Source organism: Apteryx rowi, unplaced genomic scaffold, assembly GCF_003343035.1.
Source record: "Apteryx rowi isolate R43461 unplaced genomic scaffold, aptRow1 scaffold_21, whole genome shotgun sequence".
Taxonomy (NCBI): domain Eukaryota; kingdom Metazoa; phylum Chordata; class Aves; order Apterygiformes; family Apterygidae; genus Apteryx; species Apteryx rowi.
Genome location: NW_020448419.1, coordinates 1191424 through 1207711, shown reverse-complemented (window position 1 = coordinate 1207711; position 16288 = coordinate 1191424). Strand labels below are relative to the sequence as shown.

The 16288-nt window shown below is 45.1% G+C and overlaps 1 long non-coding RNA gene across 1 annotated transcript; it reads left to right on the top strand.

The window, feature by feature from the left end:
* The first annotated feature begins 11609 nt into the window (after positions 1 to 11609).
* On the top strand, positions 11610 to 15898 carry LOC112965312. The gene is made up of 4 exons (XR_003253244.1): positions 11610 to 11650; positions 12112 to 12231; positions 13579 to 13865; positions 14118 to 15898. It is a non-coding gene; the product is annotated as an uncharacterized LOC112965312 (long non-coding RNA).
* Positions 15899 to 16288: the final 390 nt, after the last annotated feature.

Below are 16288 nucleotides of genomic sequence, written 5' to 3'. Positions count from 1 at the left end.
CTCCCCGTGTTTCTCCTCCCACGCGTGCCATCCCCAAAGGTTTGCCCTCTCTCCTCCGTAGCCTGCTCTCTTGCAACGCACTGCAAGGCTGCTGCCTTCTCCCAGCAAAGCCCGCTCCTCGCCGCACCGCTGACGGCTGTCGCTGGTGCTAACCCGCCGGTTCCTGTTTGCTGCTTTCCCTGTTACCACTTGGTCACCAGCTTCAGTTTGCAGGGGAAGGAGATGACAAACTGTCACTTTTTCAAACACCCTCTCCGCAGCCGACTACTCTTAAAGAGGCAGTGGGATAAATGAAATTCAAGATTCGAAAGGCTCAACTCCTCCAGAAAATATTCCACCCACAAGTGGGGAGCTTCAAAATCCATTCCTAGCAGTTAATGCTCCATCCTAAATGACATAGCTTTTCAGTAGTGACATGTGCATTGATCTGCATTACAAAAATAAGAGAAATAGCACTTCTTTTCAGCAGCAGATAATTACCAGCATACATCAGGTTCCCTCCTGCTGATACCCACAGGGTGGAGGGGATGGGAGTGGGCATTAGGTGGAGGGGACATGGCTAGCTTACACACTCAGGCAGATAAATAATATTGATCGGGATTTGTGCAGAGCCCCGGAGACACCCCTCCTTGCAGGTTTGATTAGCCACAGGGGGACATTCACTACAGTTACAGGATTTCACCCGAATCATGTCTTCCACGCAAAGGTGCTAGTTAGGCTACGAGCAGAAGCAATCTGGGAGCTGAGAGACTCTCCAGCCCTTATCAGAGGAGATTGCACCCAGGCACCAGTGGCCCTGGCAGAGGAGCTGGAGGAATTAGCGGAGAGGTGCTTGCAGCAGCGCTCCCCATCCTCCGCTCGGGGTGGGCGTCAGGGAAAAGCCCCTTTCTCTCCCTCCCTGCCACCTCTCTGAATGCAGGTATTTCGGAGGCTTGGGAGATGGGAAGGTCATTCCCACTGGCTAATCGTAGGCTATTGCAGGAAGCTAAATGCACCTTTGGGGTGAGAATGTCACTTCAGTGCTTGAATCGTCCCCCTCTCTGAGAGGGATTGTGGAGAGGGCCCCATGCAAACTAACCTCCCTGTTTAGACATGAAGCCCGTAGGTGTAAATACCTCTTTGGACCAGCTTCCCGCCAATTAATAGGGAGCAGGTGGGTGCGGAGATGGCTGTAGGAAGGATACCGCCTGTGACACCTTAGACACCAGCAGATGTGTGTGCTGGTGGGTTCGAGGGTTCAACTCCCAGTCAGCCAGCACTCTCCAGTCCCAGATGAGCAGTTGTCACCCTGCACAGGCAAATGCAGCTTTGCAGGCACTTCTGAGCTCCTTTGCACTGAGCCCCCTCGGGCAAGAAATGCTTCAAAGTTGTCTGAGGGAAGGTGTGCCTCTCACCAGCAGCGTGACGCCTGCCACTGCGCTGCGGGAAGGGAAGGGGGTTCAGTCCTTGCACCTCTTGTAGGGGCACACGTCCACAAAATCAGCTCTCTACTTGCATTTTCTGGCTGAACTATCAGTACCCAGAGAACTTCATTTCCACTGGAGTGCTCGAAAACCCACAGCTAGCAGGGATAGGGGCTGCCTGCATGGGACTTTCCTATTTCTCGCTTTTGAGTCTGTCATTCTTTAGAGGCAAATAAAGCCCATCAGAAATGGGACTGAAAGTGCTTTGTGGGTCTAAGTATGCTTCAGTGTGCTAGATCTACTGAATTTCCTCTCATCAGTGAATGCAATCTGCTGTGAGAAGGTTTTACTGTCTCTGAGTCCTCGTGAAAACATTCTTAGGTAATTGAGACATTCCCAAACAATTAAAATAACCAGATGTGTCTGTTATTTGTAATTACCTGAACATGAATTCTTTCTTCAAGAACGGTTCCATTTTTTGAGCTTTTTGAATTACTCTAGATAATGGATAGGAAGATTAACTCCTCTGAAAAGTAATCTGTGGTATGTACCTAGTGTGTCTCAACCTGATGTGAAATCATCTACTCCCAGAATTAAGTACTCAAGCTGAAACAATATGTGAAATGAACTTTCTAGTTCTGCTGTTTCTGTGATCCATAGTCTCCAGTGCCCTTTCAGGTGACATCATGGGGTGAACTCTGAGGTTTGAAGTCTATAAAGAACCCATGAAGAAGACACTAAAAAGATCTCTTCAAACAGGGAAAATTGCTGAAGGCTCTAAAATGGTTTCACAAAACACTTTGTTAAGTAGTACTGTTTGAACAAAAGGGCTTTTGCACATCCTGCATTTCCACCTAGAGCTCCTGCAACATGTTCATTTTATAAACCCGCTGGCCTTCGCTGCACTGTGGCACTGGAGGCGAAGGAATTCCAGCCTCCCTAACAAATTCCCACTGCAGGAAATATGCCTCTCCATTTGGTAACTCTTTCCCCTAGTACTTTAGTATCAAGTGGGACACAGACCTTCCCTCAGAATATTTATTTTCAGAGCAGTAGCCAGGCCTTCTTATTGCAAGATGTGCGTTTGAAATCCGTCTCCCTCCCCTCTTCATCAAACAGAGCTTGAATCAGATCTGACCTTTCCAGCCCCATGCAAGGGTTATGTAGCTGCTCCGACCTTTTCTGAGGAGCCTCCTTCTTGTCTGTTTGCTCCCTGACCTGTCTGCCTCCTGCTCTGCCTGCGGACCCTGCTGCAGACAAGTGTTTCAGCTGGACATTCATCCCCCTCCCACATACCACAGGCTGCTTATTTGCAGATCTCTAAACTCGGCCCTCTTGGTTCCCCCAGGGACTGGACATCAGTGACCCTCCCTGCGTCAATGGCTGTAGCTTCCTCCTCTATACTGATTATTCCTGAATCAGTACCGTTACCTCTTGCAATGCTCCGTGCAGCTTTGCATTGCTGACTTCCTCTAAATCACTTCTCCTGGTACTTGTCCCAGCATCGTCTCTAACTCAGGGCAAAGTCACAGCGCTGTTACAGCTCCAGGCGAAGTTACATCTCGCTGTCTCCCCCCCCTCCACTCTGCTTCAAGCAATGAGCACCAGCCATACTGCTTGTCCGGCCATACAATAAGCCGATACGGCTCGCTAGTCCAGCAGAAAACATATACGTGTCTGCTTTCTCAGCCTACATTTCTGCTAGGTTAGGGAGTTGCATTGGCTCACCATATGGATAGGTTAATGCCCCAGCTGACACAAGGGAGGGAGCAGGACTGAGTGGCCAGGGGATCTTATCCGTGTATACAAATATCTAAAGGGAGGGTGTCAAGAGGATGGGGCCAGACTACTTTCAGTGGTGCCCAGCGACAGCACAAGACAGGACAGGGCACAAACTGAAACACAGGAAGTTCCATCTGAACACGAGGAAAATCTTTACTGTGAGGGTGACAGAGCACTGGAACAGGTTGCCCAGAGAGGTTGTGGAGTCTCCTTCTCTGGAGATACTCAAAACCCGCCTGGACGCGATCCTGTGCAACGTGCTCTAGGTGACCCTGCTTGAGCAGGGGGGTTGAACTTAAATGATCTCCAGAGGTCCCTTTCAAACTCAACCATTCTGTGATTCTGTGATTCTGTGAGAAGAGGAGGAGGAGGGAGATGCATTGGTGGGGTTAAGGGAAAGCAGGCATATCATTAGATCTCTTTAGACATGTTGTGTAGTTTTGCTCTTGGTCTCCAAAACTGAACTGCTCTTAATCTATTTCTTGCTTTTTTTTTGACCACTGACAACTCTATCAGTCTGCTCAATGTTTTTCCCAGCTGGCTTTCAACTTTTCAACCTACTACGGAAATCCTATATCCTATACTAATTATTGTTATTTTCCTCATTTTCAGTACATATCTTACTGCTCATGTTTTCATCATCTGCTACCTGGGCACTGTAAGTAGAAAGGTAGGGAGCATCCATCCAGTCTGTCCAAGTTGTATGGCTTTTCTTACTTTCCCTTTCCAGATCTGCTTACCATGCTTTTACTGGTTGAGTTGATTGCTTCATCTTTGTCTTCTCTCCTGACAACTTCCTCTCATTCCATACATTTACCTGTACTTATTATTAATAGTGGTAAGATGATGGTATCACCTTCAGTCATTCCAAGAAAAGTTTTTTTGCAAAAAAATAAAAAAGTAAATCCTGCATGGTGCTCTATGAATGCTTGGTGACTGGTGTGTTGAGTATAGATTTTTTTTCTTAAAGATCATTCAAACCTTCCTTCCTTCTCTTGACAGTTTTGCCCTGGGCACTGTTATCTTTGCTGTCCCAGAGGAATATTTTTGAATCTGTTAGTCATGTATATATCAGCTGAGACTTCTGTCACCATTTTTCATCCAGCTGAGGGCTTAAAGATCACAGCATTGACTTGGGACTGAAAATAAATGGGCTTTAGAGATGGGCTGGAAGACTAGTGAAAAATGTTTATTTTTTACTCCTGCTAATTAGTCAGGAGGTCTATTCAATAGGAGCTAAACTTCACCCTCTCTACTGGATACAGTGAGTTATGCCAACTTTTAGCCTAGATATGAAGAGCACCTAGCAGAGAACATCATAGTTTTTAAACCACCACCACCCACAGAATTTTGTTACCCGCAATGGTTTCAGGAAGGAGCACTTTTCACCCTTGGCAAATGTAAAGCAGGACTTTTGATGCAGAGAGGCAGTTTATCACTGAAGTCTTCACCAGATTCCTTCAGGCCTGATTCTCTTCAATCAAACAGGTCCTTCCTAGGTCCATTTGACTCCTTCAGGATAGACTTGATCATGCCTCAGGAGAAAAGTGGAAAAGCACATTGGTAGCAGAGGAGACCAGAGTGTTGCATACCTTTTCCAAGAGATTTGTGTTTTATCACTTCCTTTTCTCCTTGCTTCCTGTGGCTTTCCTAGGTTTCTTTCACACTTGCCTCTCCAAGCTATGTCTGTGTCTTAATGGGTCTCCTCTACTTAAACATTTCTCAGAGCCCTCCTTTACCACAAGCTTTCTCTCAATCATCTGGCACATTCGCACTGTTTGAGATCTGTCTCGCTTGTATCAGAGGCTAAGATAGCAATACCTTACATGTGTGTGCATGTGTGTGCACGGTCATTCTGTTGGGTAGGCTATAGTTTTGTGTGGCAGTCTTTTAAGCTGAACTAGTGGGATAAGAAAGAGCCTTACCTAAGTAAACCATGTGCTGAAGTTTGCTTTCGGGCAAACTAAGACTTTACAAAGACTGGCTTGGGAATTTGGGAGTGGCTGGGAGACCTATAAAGAACCAGAGACTACACAAAAGGCATTTATTTTAACAGTGCCAGGTATGTGAGCGAGAGGGAGAAGTCTGAAGTGTAGTCACATGGAACTAAAGCGTAAGGGAAAGGAGGCAGAAGGAGAAGAAAATCAGGCTAGGTCAAAAAGAAAGATTGCAATAAAGTGCAATAAAGAAAAGACCAGACAAAAGCATAAACCAGGCTGCCAGTCAAGTGTTTGTTTCAGTTTGAGTATGTCTGGTACTGGGGTAAGACTGAGGCGAGAAGGGGAAGGAAAGCAAATCAGTATTGTGAGCCTAAAACTGTTTATCTATCTATTAAAGAGATTATTATTTTCTTCCCTTTTGTTGGAGGTTTCATTAAAGTCAGAGAGTGGATTTTTCCCAAGAGTTTCTGCCTGTGTCTTTGTACTGACAGTAAAACAGGCAACACAGTCCTATGGCAAGAGAAGTAGAAGGTGTGACTGGAGGTGCCTAGAAAAACAAATCCAGGGACTATGCCTCTTTACAAAAATCTAAATGTTTTGTCAGATGCAAGCTGATCTCAGGGAAACTCAGCCCTCCCAGCAGTGCTTCTAGGGACCAGGCTCTGGAAGGACTGCGAAAACCGCTGCAGAGCTTGGGCTTCCTATTCCCAGGTCAGCTGGCTCCCCCTTAGGCTGGTCGTGATCCAGAGCTCCTATAGACGGCTTGCACAGTTCGGGCCCTCTCTCTACCCTGCCATTTCCACAGATGCAAAGCGGTAGTTTACAGCACCTACCTCACAAATGCACTGTGCTAATTCATTGCCTGTTATTTGTCAAACATGGAAATACAGGGTGGAGAAGTACTACAGGTCTGCGCCAAGGATGGCAGCAGATGACAGCATTGGCAGTGGGGGGTACTGCCGAGACCCCTTTACAAACAGTATTTAGAGCTGTTTATCCAGCCTGCCCTCCTTGCAAATCTTGTATTTCCAAATGAATATTTTAAGGGCAGGGGATTGTGTAGATTGTTAGTGTAGCTTATTAGGTTTTAAAAATTCATGTTTTCTAAATTCTCAGTATTATATTCCCTTTGCTTTAAAGAAAAAAAAAAACATGGAAAAAATCTCTTTTCAATAAGTGCTTAATTGTCTGTTTCATCTGGAAAGCCCTTTAAATTGAAACTCTTCTCTCCACAGTGCTACCTGAGCACTTCATGATTTTCTCCTTTTGAAGTGTCTATTGTACAGTTTGTCTCACTTGCAAGCTTTTTTTTTTTTTCTTCTTTTTTTTTTTCTTTTAGCTGGACATTTGTAGCCAGACTGAGGCATTTAAACCAAGTAGCCTGTTGTGGACTTGTCAGGCTCCAATATTCATTAAGGGCTGTGCAGATGCCAAACGCGCCTGACCATCAGCATGAAACTAAGGGTAAGGCTTATCTCATGTCACTTCAGCCATCTAAAAGCTAAACTACTTCTTTAATCACTTTGACATTGCCAAAGGGAGATCTATCAAAGCGAAATCTATCCCACCTAACTTAGGCCTTTTTGGATAGGTTGAGGCTCCCTCTGGGATTGCCCAGCCCACTCTCTTAATGATAGACCAGGGCTGGATGCCTCACTTTTATACAGTTTGAGTGATGGGAGCTGAAACCCATGCTTGTATCATCAGATGGAGGTTCAGCTGTTGGAATATAGTATTGCATTGACCGACCTGGACTCAGATTTTGGGCTGGAGGAGAAGACTGACCATGCTGTCTGAACTGCTGGAGTGGCACTGCACACTTCACCACTGCAGTGGCTGAGGCCTGCTGGTCATGCAGTTGGTGCATGGAATGAGGGAGAGGGGAAGCTGGGCTGTGTCCAGAGCTCTGCCCAGGCTCCTGGCATTGGGGAATAGCATTAGCTCCCCTTTGAAAGGGAGGTGATGGTACTGCTGTTGCCTAAAACAGGTAGTAGGGGCACCAGCGTGGGTTTGTGGGCCTCCCGGCTGGTTCGGTGCCACAGCTTTCCACTGATGGCCAGACTGCTCTCCGTCTCCTCTTCTACCTGGCACTTCTGCACAGCCCTCCTCCTCTGGGGCTCTCCGATGCACTCACTATGTTCACGCTTGCGTATTGATGGACATCTTAGCTGAACTTTCGCCAGTTAAATTAAAGCTGCAGGGGGAAGGCCCCTGGTGATCCTCATGGTTATCGCTCTTCTGCCTTCTCCAGCCTGTAGGCAAAGCAGTCACCCAGCTGGAGTTTCACCTCACTAGTTCTGTTTTCCCAGAGTTTCACAGGAACTTCTTTCAGGAGACTTTCAGTGCCCAGATATTTAGCAACAGCAAGCAAAGTTGTTTGGGGTCCTATGTTTCAGGCATGTTTTGTTAAATGGAGAAGACTTTCCTGAGCGTTCACAAGATTCAGCAGTGAGAAGCAAGTGTTTAGGGTGAGGAGCAGTGTCTGGAAGAAAGTAGGAAGCCAAAAGAATGCAGATGGTGCCAAAGTACCCAAAGTGAAGGTTAACAACACTTGCTCTGAATTTATAAACTCATTCAGAGCACTGTGTAATTGGAAGAAAAATCCTTCATGCTGAGACATCCATGGGTTGACTCTGAGAGGGGCAGCAATTTCACCAGGCAATCATGTTTTTTAATGTACTTTGGTTTTTAGAACAAAAATTTCCTAACTCTAAAAAAAAAAAAGTTGCAGCAAAAACAATCTCCTTTTATTTTTAAAACAAGGATCTGCTGCAGGGAAGGGTCTGCTTGGGTTGTAGCACTCCGATACTATACCAGCCAAAACAAAGTGTTATGTTTAGCAAAGGATGTTAACATCAGCTCACTGAATGTAAGCCTGAAAATCAGATAAAAGGGCCTGATTAAATTTCCCATTGTATCTTTCCAATGACCTTATCCCTGTGTTTTGGAGATGTCCGAATTAAAAGCAAAACTTTTTTATTTATTTATTTCCTGCAGAAAAAATATATACCCTGCAATAAATAATGTTTTACCTAGAATACCTTGGGATTTGGTGTTCTGTTGCATTTCACTAACAAAGGGGGAGCCAAGGCAGAAAATGGTGTACACTTAGCAGGTTTGTAGTATGGCAGATAGGACTGGAGCGAAGCATTGTAAAGACAGACACCTGGATCTGGCAGAGTTTTGCAATAGGGGCAATAATGACTGTGAGTGGTAAATCAATTAAATGACAGATAATTCAACTGCTCACCAAAAAAAGAGCTGCTGGGTTGCAGCTGCCATAAGCCTGTGAAGGAGTAGATGCTGCTGAAACACCGTGTTGCGCTGGCATACAGGAGTACCAGAACTGGAAGATGAATTTAGGAAGTAATATCCCTCTACTGTCATTATCAGTACACAGGTACGTTGCAGAACTACCCCTCGCAGTACTGATTAAAAACTGTCCAGAAGGCATAAAATATGCTAAGCAGCTGTTGAAAGGGAGAAAAAGGCAGAGAAAGATGAAGGATATGCAGAAAAATATATTGAAGACACTGCTGATCAAAATGTAAAATACGACATTTTGCTATTTGTGATGCTGCAAAGTGCGGTAGCTGCAGTAGTGACAGGGCTGTAGAAGGGCTGTTTTTCCATTAAGGATAAATAATATGAGGGTAAAATTTTAAGTCTGAGGAATTTTCTATTGCTAGAAGGCGAATTACTGCATGCCCTACCGTAAAAAAAGAGGGGTAAGCAATGCACTCTGCCGGGAGTGGGGACCGTGCGCGTGGCAGGGCTGCAAATGCATTAACTCCCTGCGTCGTGGAGGTGAGGGACAGCGGCTGGCGCAGGTGCGGAAAGGGGCTGCTGTCGGCGCGGCGCCCGTGCAGGCAAAGTTGCAGTGCTCCGAATAACAGTCTCTTCCACTTACGCTGGACACCGTGACCAAGGGGCCCTTGTTTTGGGGACTTTGTTTCTTTTTACCCAGTGGAGCGCCCCGAGCTGCTGGATCAGCTGCCGGTCCCCTGGCACGGCGATGAAGCAAACTCATGGGCGCTCTGGCCGACGGATGCATCAGCAGCCTTGCATTTTCTGCACCTTCCTTGCCTGCTGGTAAACTTTTTTCTTCCTGGTGGACTTTACTGTAGCAAGGGCAAAGTGCCAAGGGCAGGAGTTAAACAATGCGGCTCTCCTGCACTTTGGTGCTGTGCCCCGGGCGCTCCAGCCGCTCATGAGGGCAGGATTGCTGCATGAGGGGCCGGGAGGCACAAAACCCCTCAGTTTTGTGCCTACGACTATGTGAAAACCTGTGCAGAAGAGGGGCAGAGCCCAGGGTTTCTCTTGCCTTGTGCCATGCGTGTCCCCAGGAAGATCTCCGGCAAGGCTAAGTCACTAGGTTTAGCCTGCGTCCCGGTGCGAGTAAGGAAGGTCTATATGTAATTTACTCTATTCTGAACATACCAAAGGCGGGAAGGTAAACGTCCCAGTGTGCTGGATGTGGTGAAGGAAAATCCTGGAAAAGCGTCACACTCGCCTACGAAAACTGCCAGAGGCGGATTATTAGGGCTGAATTAAAATGCAGACGAGATTCATTAAATTGTTGACCCTGCCCCCTCCAAAAAAAGTCAGGTTGCCATCTTAAATTGACAGCATTAGAGACAAATTATGTGTGCTGATTAATAAGTGCAGGCTACATTGCGGCTCTGAGAGCCAGGGGAGTGCTGCGGGAAGGGCTGCAGGGCTGGCGGGCGGCGGGGAGAGCCGGCCGGCCGCGGGGACCCGGCAGCGCGCAGCCCTGCCCGCGCTGGGAGGCTTGCATGGGCGGGCAGGAAGGAAAGAACAGCCCGGGGAGAAATACTACTGCCTGGTTCACGGTTTCGGGCAAAAAAAAAAAAAGGAAAAAGCACACGTACCAGTATGTGCACTCCTCGCAAGACATAATTCTCTGAAAATACCGTGGCCGGTACACAAATAGCAAAATGAACGTTATTAGCATGTTAATTTTACTAGCCCTTTAACCTATTGATTAGCCAAACAGAAGGAAACAGCATCTTTTCATGGTTTTTTTTTTTCCCCCTGCCTTTCAAGTAATTGGATTCAAATTCACATCTGTAGCTACTAAACCAATGTTTTCAACCTTTCTTCTACACCTCCCCACCCCCAACTGTTTAACCTCCCGTCTCCAGCTCTGGCATAAATGTAAGCCTTTATTTGTGAATATTCCGATAAGCACTTTGCCTCCAACTATATTGTTCAAGTACCAGCATCATTGTTACAGCTGTAATTGTTACTATCAAGACACAGTTCTTTGTAATTAGAAAGTCAAGATGGTATTCAGCAGTATGGCAGCACAGATTCTCATTTGTTAGGCTATTAGAAAAAAATGTTTACAGAGAAAACAGTGTCATTGTTTAGTGCTCTTAATTGACCATCTGCCTGGTAAAGAAATGTCCAAAGAAGGATAAATAAGACTATAGTACACTTATTTATTTATTTTCTTTGTGCAATGAGTAAATTAGGAAAAGCAACAGCAGATCCAAACTAGACAAGACATTGCTAAATCAGGCTGCAAGTGAAATCATGTCATGAATACATTAACTTTTATTTCTTTCAGTGTCAAGACTCGTGTCTGCAGCATCTTCCTCAAAGTTTGTTGGGAAGAAAAAGGAGGCCAGATCTTGGTGGGCACTGCGGAGTTGACAGCATTCATCTTTTAACAAAGTCAAGCATATGCTGCTTTGAGTGCAGCATCTTTGCATGCTCAATGACGTGTTTAATGTCACCTTTCCCACTGTAAATCATCCCTGAGTAAATCCGCAAGGGAGAGTGGCACTAGGAATTAAGCAGGAGAGAAATAAAATTCATGACCATGTGGTTCTATCTCGGGGAATTTGGTACGTATTGACAAGAGAGATTCACACCTGACGGGGCCGAGAGCTAATTTGTAGTAGGGCTGTTTATCTTCTGCCTGAAAGGAATGCTTTTTCATATTTAATGTGCATTTTCACGGTCTGTGTGTGTGTGTCTGTGGTTTAACCTGGCTAAAGGTACATCTGGTTTTGCTGCTTGGCAAAAATGTATTTTCAGATTTCTGGCTGATCCAAAATTCTGTTTCGTTTCTATGAAAAAATAAAGGAGGAGCAGGTTGATCTTCAAAAACTGGATTCAGAGTCATCTTTGCACAAGTCCCTAGGTATGGAGCATTTGATCTGTTCTTGCAACATGTTTACAGTTTTGAAATGAGAGGAAAATGAAAAAAAAAAAAAGTGTTATCAGGCTAAACCAATACGGTAAATGACCAAACTGATATTTTGTACTATTTGTCAACATTTCAGGTGGAAATAATCCACTGCATTTACATGTTGATTTATTACAGTGTGGAGTAAAAAAAACAGGAGAAGCAAAAGGAAAAAAGAGGAAGGAAGTGAGAAAGTAAGAATTACATTTAAAAATAATAATCTCTCAACACACGACGCCTGGTGGGGAAAGTCAATGACTTTGCACGCTGAGTTGTGTCACTGTGCGCTGTGGATGGCAAAGCTGGATGTAAGTATTGATATCTTTTCGTCTAGAGCCTTCTGTAAAGGGCAAGTAAGTAAACAAATAAGTGAGAGGGTTGGCGGAGGTGATGTTTTTTCTGCTTTACCACAAATATTTTGCTGACTGGCTCTGTCTCATCCCCGCTTCCTCCTCACCTGCCTACCCAGAAGAAGAGACCAAGTTGTTATCTGAGAGGGATGGCACAGGCATATTTTGTAGCACAGAGGCCAAGTGAAATACAAGTTTTTCTCTCTGGGTGATGAGCAGGGGCTGAACGTACCTTCTCTAGGGGGTAAGTTCTACAGATATGTGGTCACCCCGTAATGCCTCTTCTTCATAAAACAGTGTACTAATTCCAGTTATTCCTAAACGATTTAATGGTCAGGTGAAGGCTAAGCAGATCCTTGTGAGAAAAAAATATGCCTCGTGTTGAGTCACGTTTTGACCGTGCTTCTCTGGTTTTAAAGGCACTGGCAGTGCTGGCAGCGGACCTGCTCCTCAGTGGCCGGTGGTGGTGTCCTTGCAGTGTGACGACTGTCTGCGCCGTCGCAACAATCAGCGGTGTGACGACGGTGGCGACACTCCGGGTAGATAAAGTTTCAGAATAGTAAAAAGCCGACAGTGTTTTAACCATCAGTTCCCACAATAGCAAACGTGCTGCTGGCTCGGAGCGAATTTCCTTTCCATAAAATTGCTCCTTGGTGGCTGCCTTCCCCTCACGCCTTGTGTGCACCTTCCCTTGCCTATTTCTTCTCTGTCTAAACTGCCCGTTTTTCTGTCTCCCTGATTCTAGCAGTAAATATTGACCCTAATTGTTTTCTCTTTCCTCCCCATGTGCTTGCTCTCTCGTACACGGACTTTCTGAGTTGTGAGCAAGTACACCAAAATCTTGGTTTTTCTACCTGATCACTCTTGAGAAGAGGTGATATCCAACGGAGTGTAGCTAGCATTTATCTTAAAAACACCAACAGGTAATATATTGCTTCTCAATGTGAAAAATTATCCTTTCCTCTCCTTTCTGTAGGTCTTCCATTAGTGCCAACTGCTTTTTTCCAAAGAGCAATGACCCCCCTTTTTATTAAAATGTTTCCTTCCAGTAAGGAATATAGTAACGTCCATCAGCTGGCGCAGGAGGGCAAGAAGCGCACGGGGTTTTCAGCGTACAGCACCTCTTCCCTGTGTTAGAGACGCTCAAATTTATGATGCCCAAGACCTTTTTTTTTAACATCTCCCAGACTGGAACTGGGAGACATGGAAACCTGACTCTCCCAATGGGCTGCTCCGGGAGTCCCTGCTCGCACGTGCTGGTGAGCGGTGAGGGCTGGTGTCCCCCGACATGCTGCACAATGTCAGATTGCAGCTATTGCTAGTGCAGTTTTGATAGCAGTGTAACAACAAGGTCTCAAAAGCCCCTTTAAAAACTGCATCTGTACCCGTTTCCCCAGCATCAAATGTACGTGCTGGCACACGTATGTCGGTGTACTATAGCCGGGGTTCGTATGCGGAGCCTGTGCCTGCGTTTCGTGCACGTACGCTTTGGAGCACTGAGCAGAATAAGCGGCTCAGAAAAATCTGATTGACACCGGTAGTTTCAAGCTCATGCATGTATAGCTACTTGTTCAATTTGTTTAGTCCAGTGGTCTCCTTTATTAGGAGCCTTAGGGTTTTTCTTTTGATTTGGCAGGATGATTATAATGAGAGCTCCTTAGTGCTACTACACCAGGGTATCTGCCCACTTGCTCTCAGCCTCTGCTGTATAGCTTGTGATTAATGTAAAACAGTCAGATGCCCTTCAGATCACTTGAATTTGGGGGTTCTATTATAAACACAAAGAGCGTTCTGACCGCACAAAGCCCTCGGTGGTACCAATTAAAGACAATGTCGTTCAGAGTTGGCACTTCTCATGCCGCTGCTTTTTTTCCCCTTTTTTTTAGAGAGAAATCTTTGCCGTGACGGTGGTGGCCCCTCCACCTCTGTGCACACATGCCGTCAGGTGCAGCGTCCCAGGGCAGTGGGGAAACACCTTGCTCTGCAATCCCACTGCCCAGCGTCCACACACCTCAGCTAGCCCTGGACTGCGGTTCATGCCCCAGAGCTGCTCATGCCACCAGACTGGGATCGCCCTGGCTGGCCCCAGCAGAAGACCCCGTTGCAGGCCACTCCTGGTGGTGCGGTGGCTGGGCGCAAGAAAGGTCTGAACAGTCGTTGGCACAGGGGGAAGGTGAGCTGTCCTCTTGGCTGGTGTGGAGAGTGTCACGGGGATGGCTGAGCGCCAGCAGGGAGCTGAGTGATGGAGAATGCAGCGGTGGCCCGCTGGTCCTCCCTCTCTACCCCACCTCCAGACTGTGTGAGAACCGAGGATAATAAACAGCATCGAACTCAACTCATCGAACTGTGCTCCTGAAATGGATCATCGCATGAATTTCACGGTAAGACCCTAACTTATAAACACTTTTTTTTTTTTTAATTCCAGTCAGTATTCCAAGTATTCTTCGAATGTCACAAGTGAAGAGCTGGATTATTCACAAAGTGTCCGGTGTTAAAACCTATTTACATGCAAAAGTTGCGCCAGCTTACCCTGAGGTTACATCAGTGCAAACCCCTTCTGTGAGGACTCTTCTAAACTAATGAGAATGACCTCCCATAATTTCTTTAATTAAAGAACAACAACAACCTAAATCAAGATAAAACATGCTTCATATTAAATAAGGCTGGCCAAGCAAATGGGTTTGTGTTGCTTAAAATACTGACTGCGCTTTCTACACTGACTGAATTACGCTTGTCCTTTGGACACAGACCAAATCTCAGATCCTGACTCTGAGCGTCGGAGCTGGTCGAGCTGCTGCTGGGGCAGGGAGCAGTGCGTAGTGCTGGGGCTTGCACCTGCCCAGCCAAAGTCCACAGCAATTTGGTCTTTGTCTTCAAGGTGGCCAAGGTCCCTCCCCAAAGTATACATTCAGCTTCAAATCATGTTTCAGTATCTCACGGACTCATTCGTGTTAAGACGCTGGATCAAGAGAAAGCTTCTTTTCATGAAAGTTACTTTTCTCCCAGTGTTTATCAGAAAAGAATAAAACTGCATCATACAAGAACAAAGAGAAAAATCCCCTCTTTATTTCTCAAATTTTACTTTCCAGAGAAAGATTTTTCCTTGCATAAGGCTGTTCATAAATCTGAGGTCTCGTAACTTTGATCTGTTCGCCCTCCATCTACATGATATACTCCAGTTGCACTTCTTACTTAATGGACTATAAGGAATTGAGGAACCCTAGCATAACGAAAAAGAAAAAAAAAAACAAACAGTACAGGTTTCTTATTTCTGTGCTCATTTCTGCAAAAAAATGACCTTTAAAAGCTACTTAGATGACACTTCCAGTTGTAAAGGCAATGGCTGTGCTCCTTCCTCTCATTGCTGATGCAGGAAATCGTGGAGGACAGCAGCCGTGCTGTTTGCGATCCAACAACAATAATCTCATCACAAATCTTGTGACCGTCTAAGAAGATCATCTAGTTTATCTCAAGATATCCCCTTCTAATCCAGCTGGTTGCTAAGTCTGTCCTGAGATGACTATTCAGTTACTTTGCCCTGACCTAACTCCTGAGCTTGCTCAAGGCGCTGGCTGGCGCAGGGGCTCAGTTTCCCCCTGTGCGACTCCTCCATCCGTCCTCAGCCCCGTTCAAAGGGGCTCTGTGCCCAGGGAAGCCGACCTGGAAAATTGTCCCACGACACTATGGGACTCCACCATTGCTTGCTGTGCCTGTGTCTTGCTGTAGGGCAAGAATGTTATAAAAACCATCACTGATTAATCCTATCAGAAAATGTGGGCAAACCAGAAATATGGTTTTATTCTCAGTCAATATTATGGAGCTCTCCACCAATCTTCTAATGTTTAAAGTTTTATTTATGGCTGAAAAGATACCAGGGTCCCAGTATATTATAGCCATTCATGTATAGACCTGTAAATGAACCCAAATACAATCGTAATATTTTGTTGCCTGCTACACGTAAAATATATACTCAGCTTGCTACTGTATAAATTAAAGATAAACTGCATTTAATCCCATTAAGCATTGAAATGCAAGCAAACAAATTGACTAACAAAATATAGCAGGATGGCAGAAAAAGAAAATAAGCTCAGAAAATAATTGGTTCTAAGGAAGTTAATGAAAGTTTGTAGTATGCTTTTTATATGAATAGAGTTCAGAAGAGATTATTTTTTTGAAGTGTTACTCACAAATCTCCCATATCCACAATAGATCTTTTGTTAACTGTACCTGCACATTTATTGTGTATGACAGCCTAATAAAATGAAGTCATTTTAATAAACATTGTATCAGAATATCCTATCTTCTATGTGGCAATGTGAATTTCCACTACTGAAGGAAACATTTAACATTCTCACCATTTTAATACTTTTAATAAATATTTGCAATTCCTGTGATAAGGCATAATGGCAGAAAAATGCATTGCCTCCAAAATTTATGTGACTGCTGGCAGGTGGCCATTTTCCAATTTTCTGTCTCACTAATATACATTTATTATGTATTTCTAAGGGTCTTTTTTTCAGTATTTGGCTTGCCATAAAATTGCTATTTCTTTTCCAAGAGAAAGCAATCGTGACAAAGAAATTCCAACTGGACCTA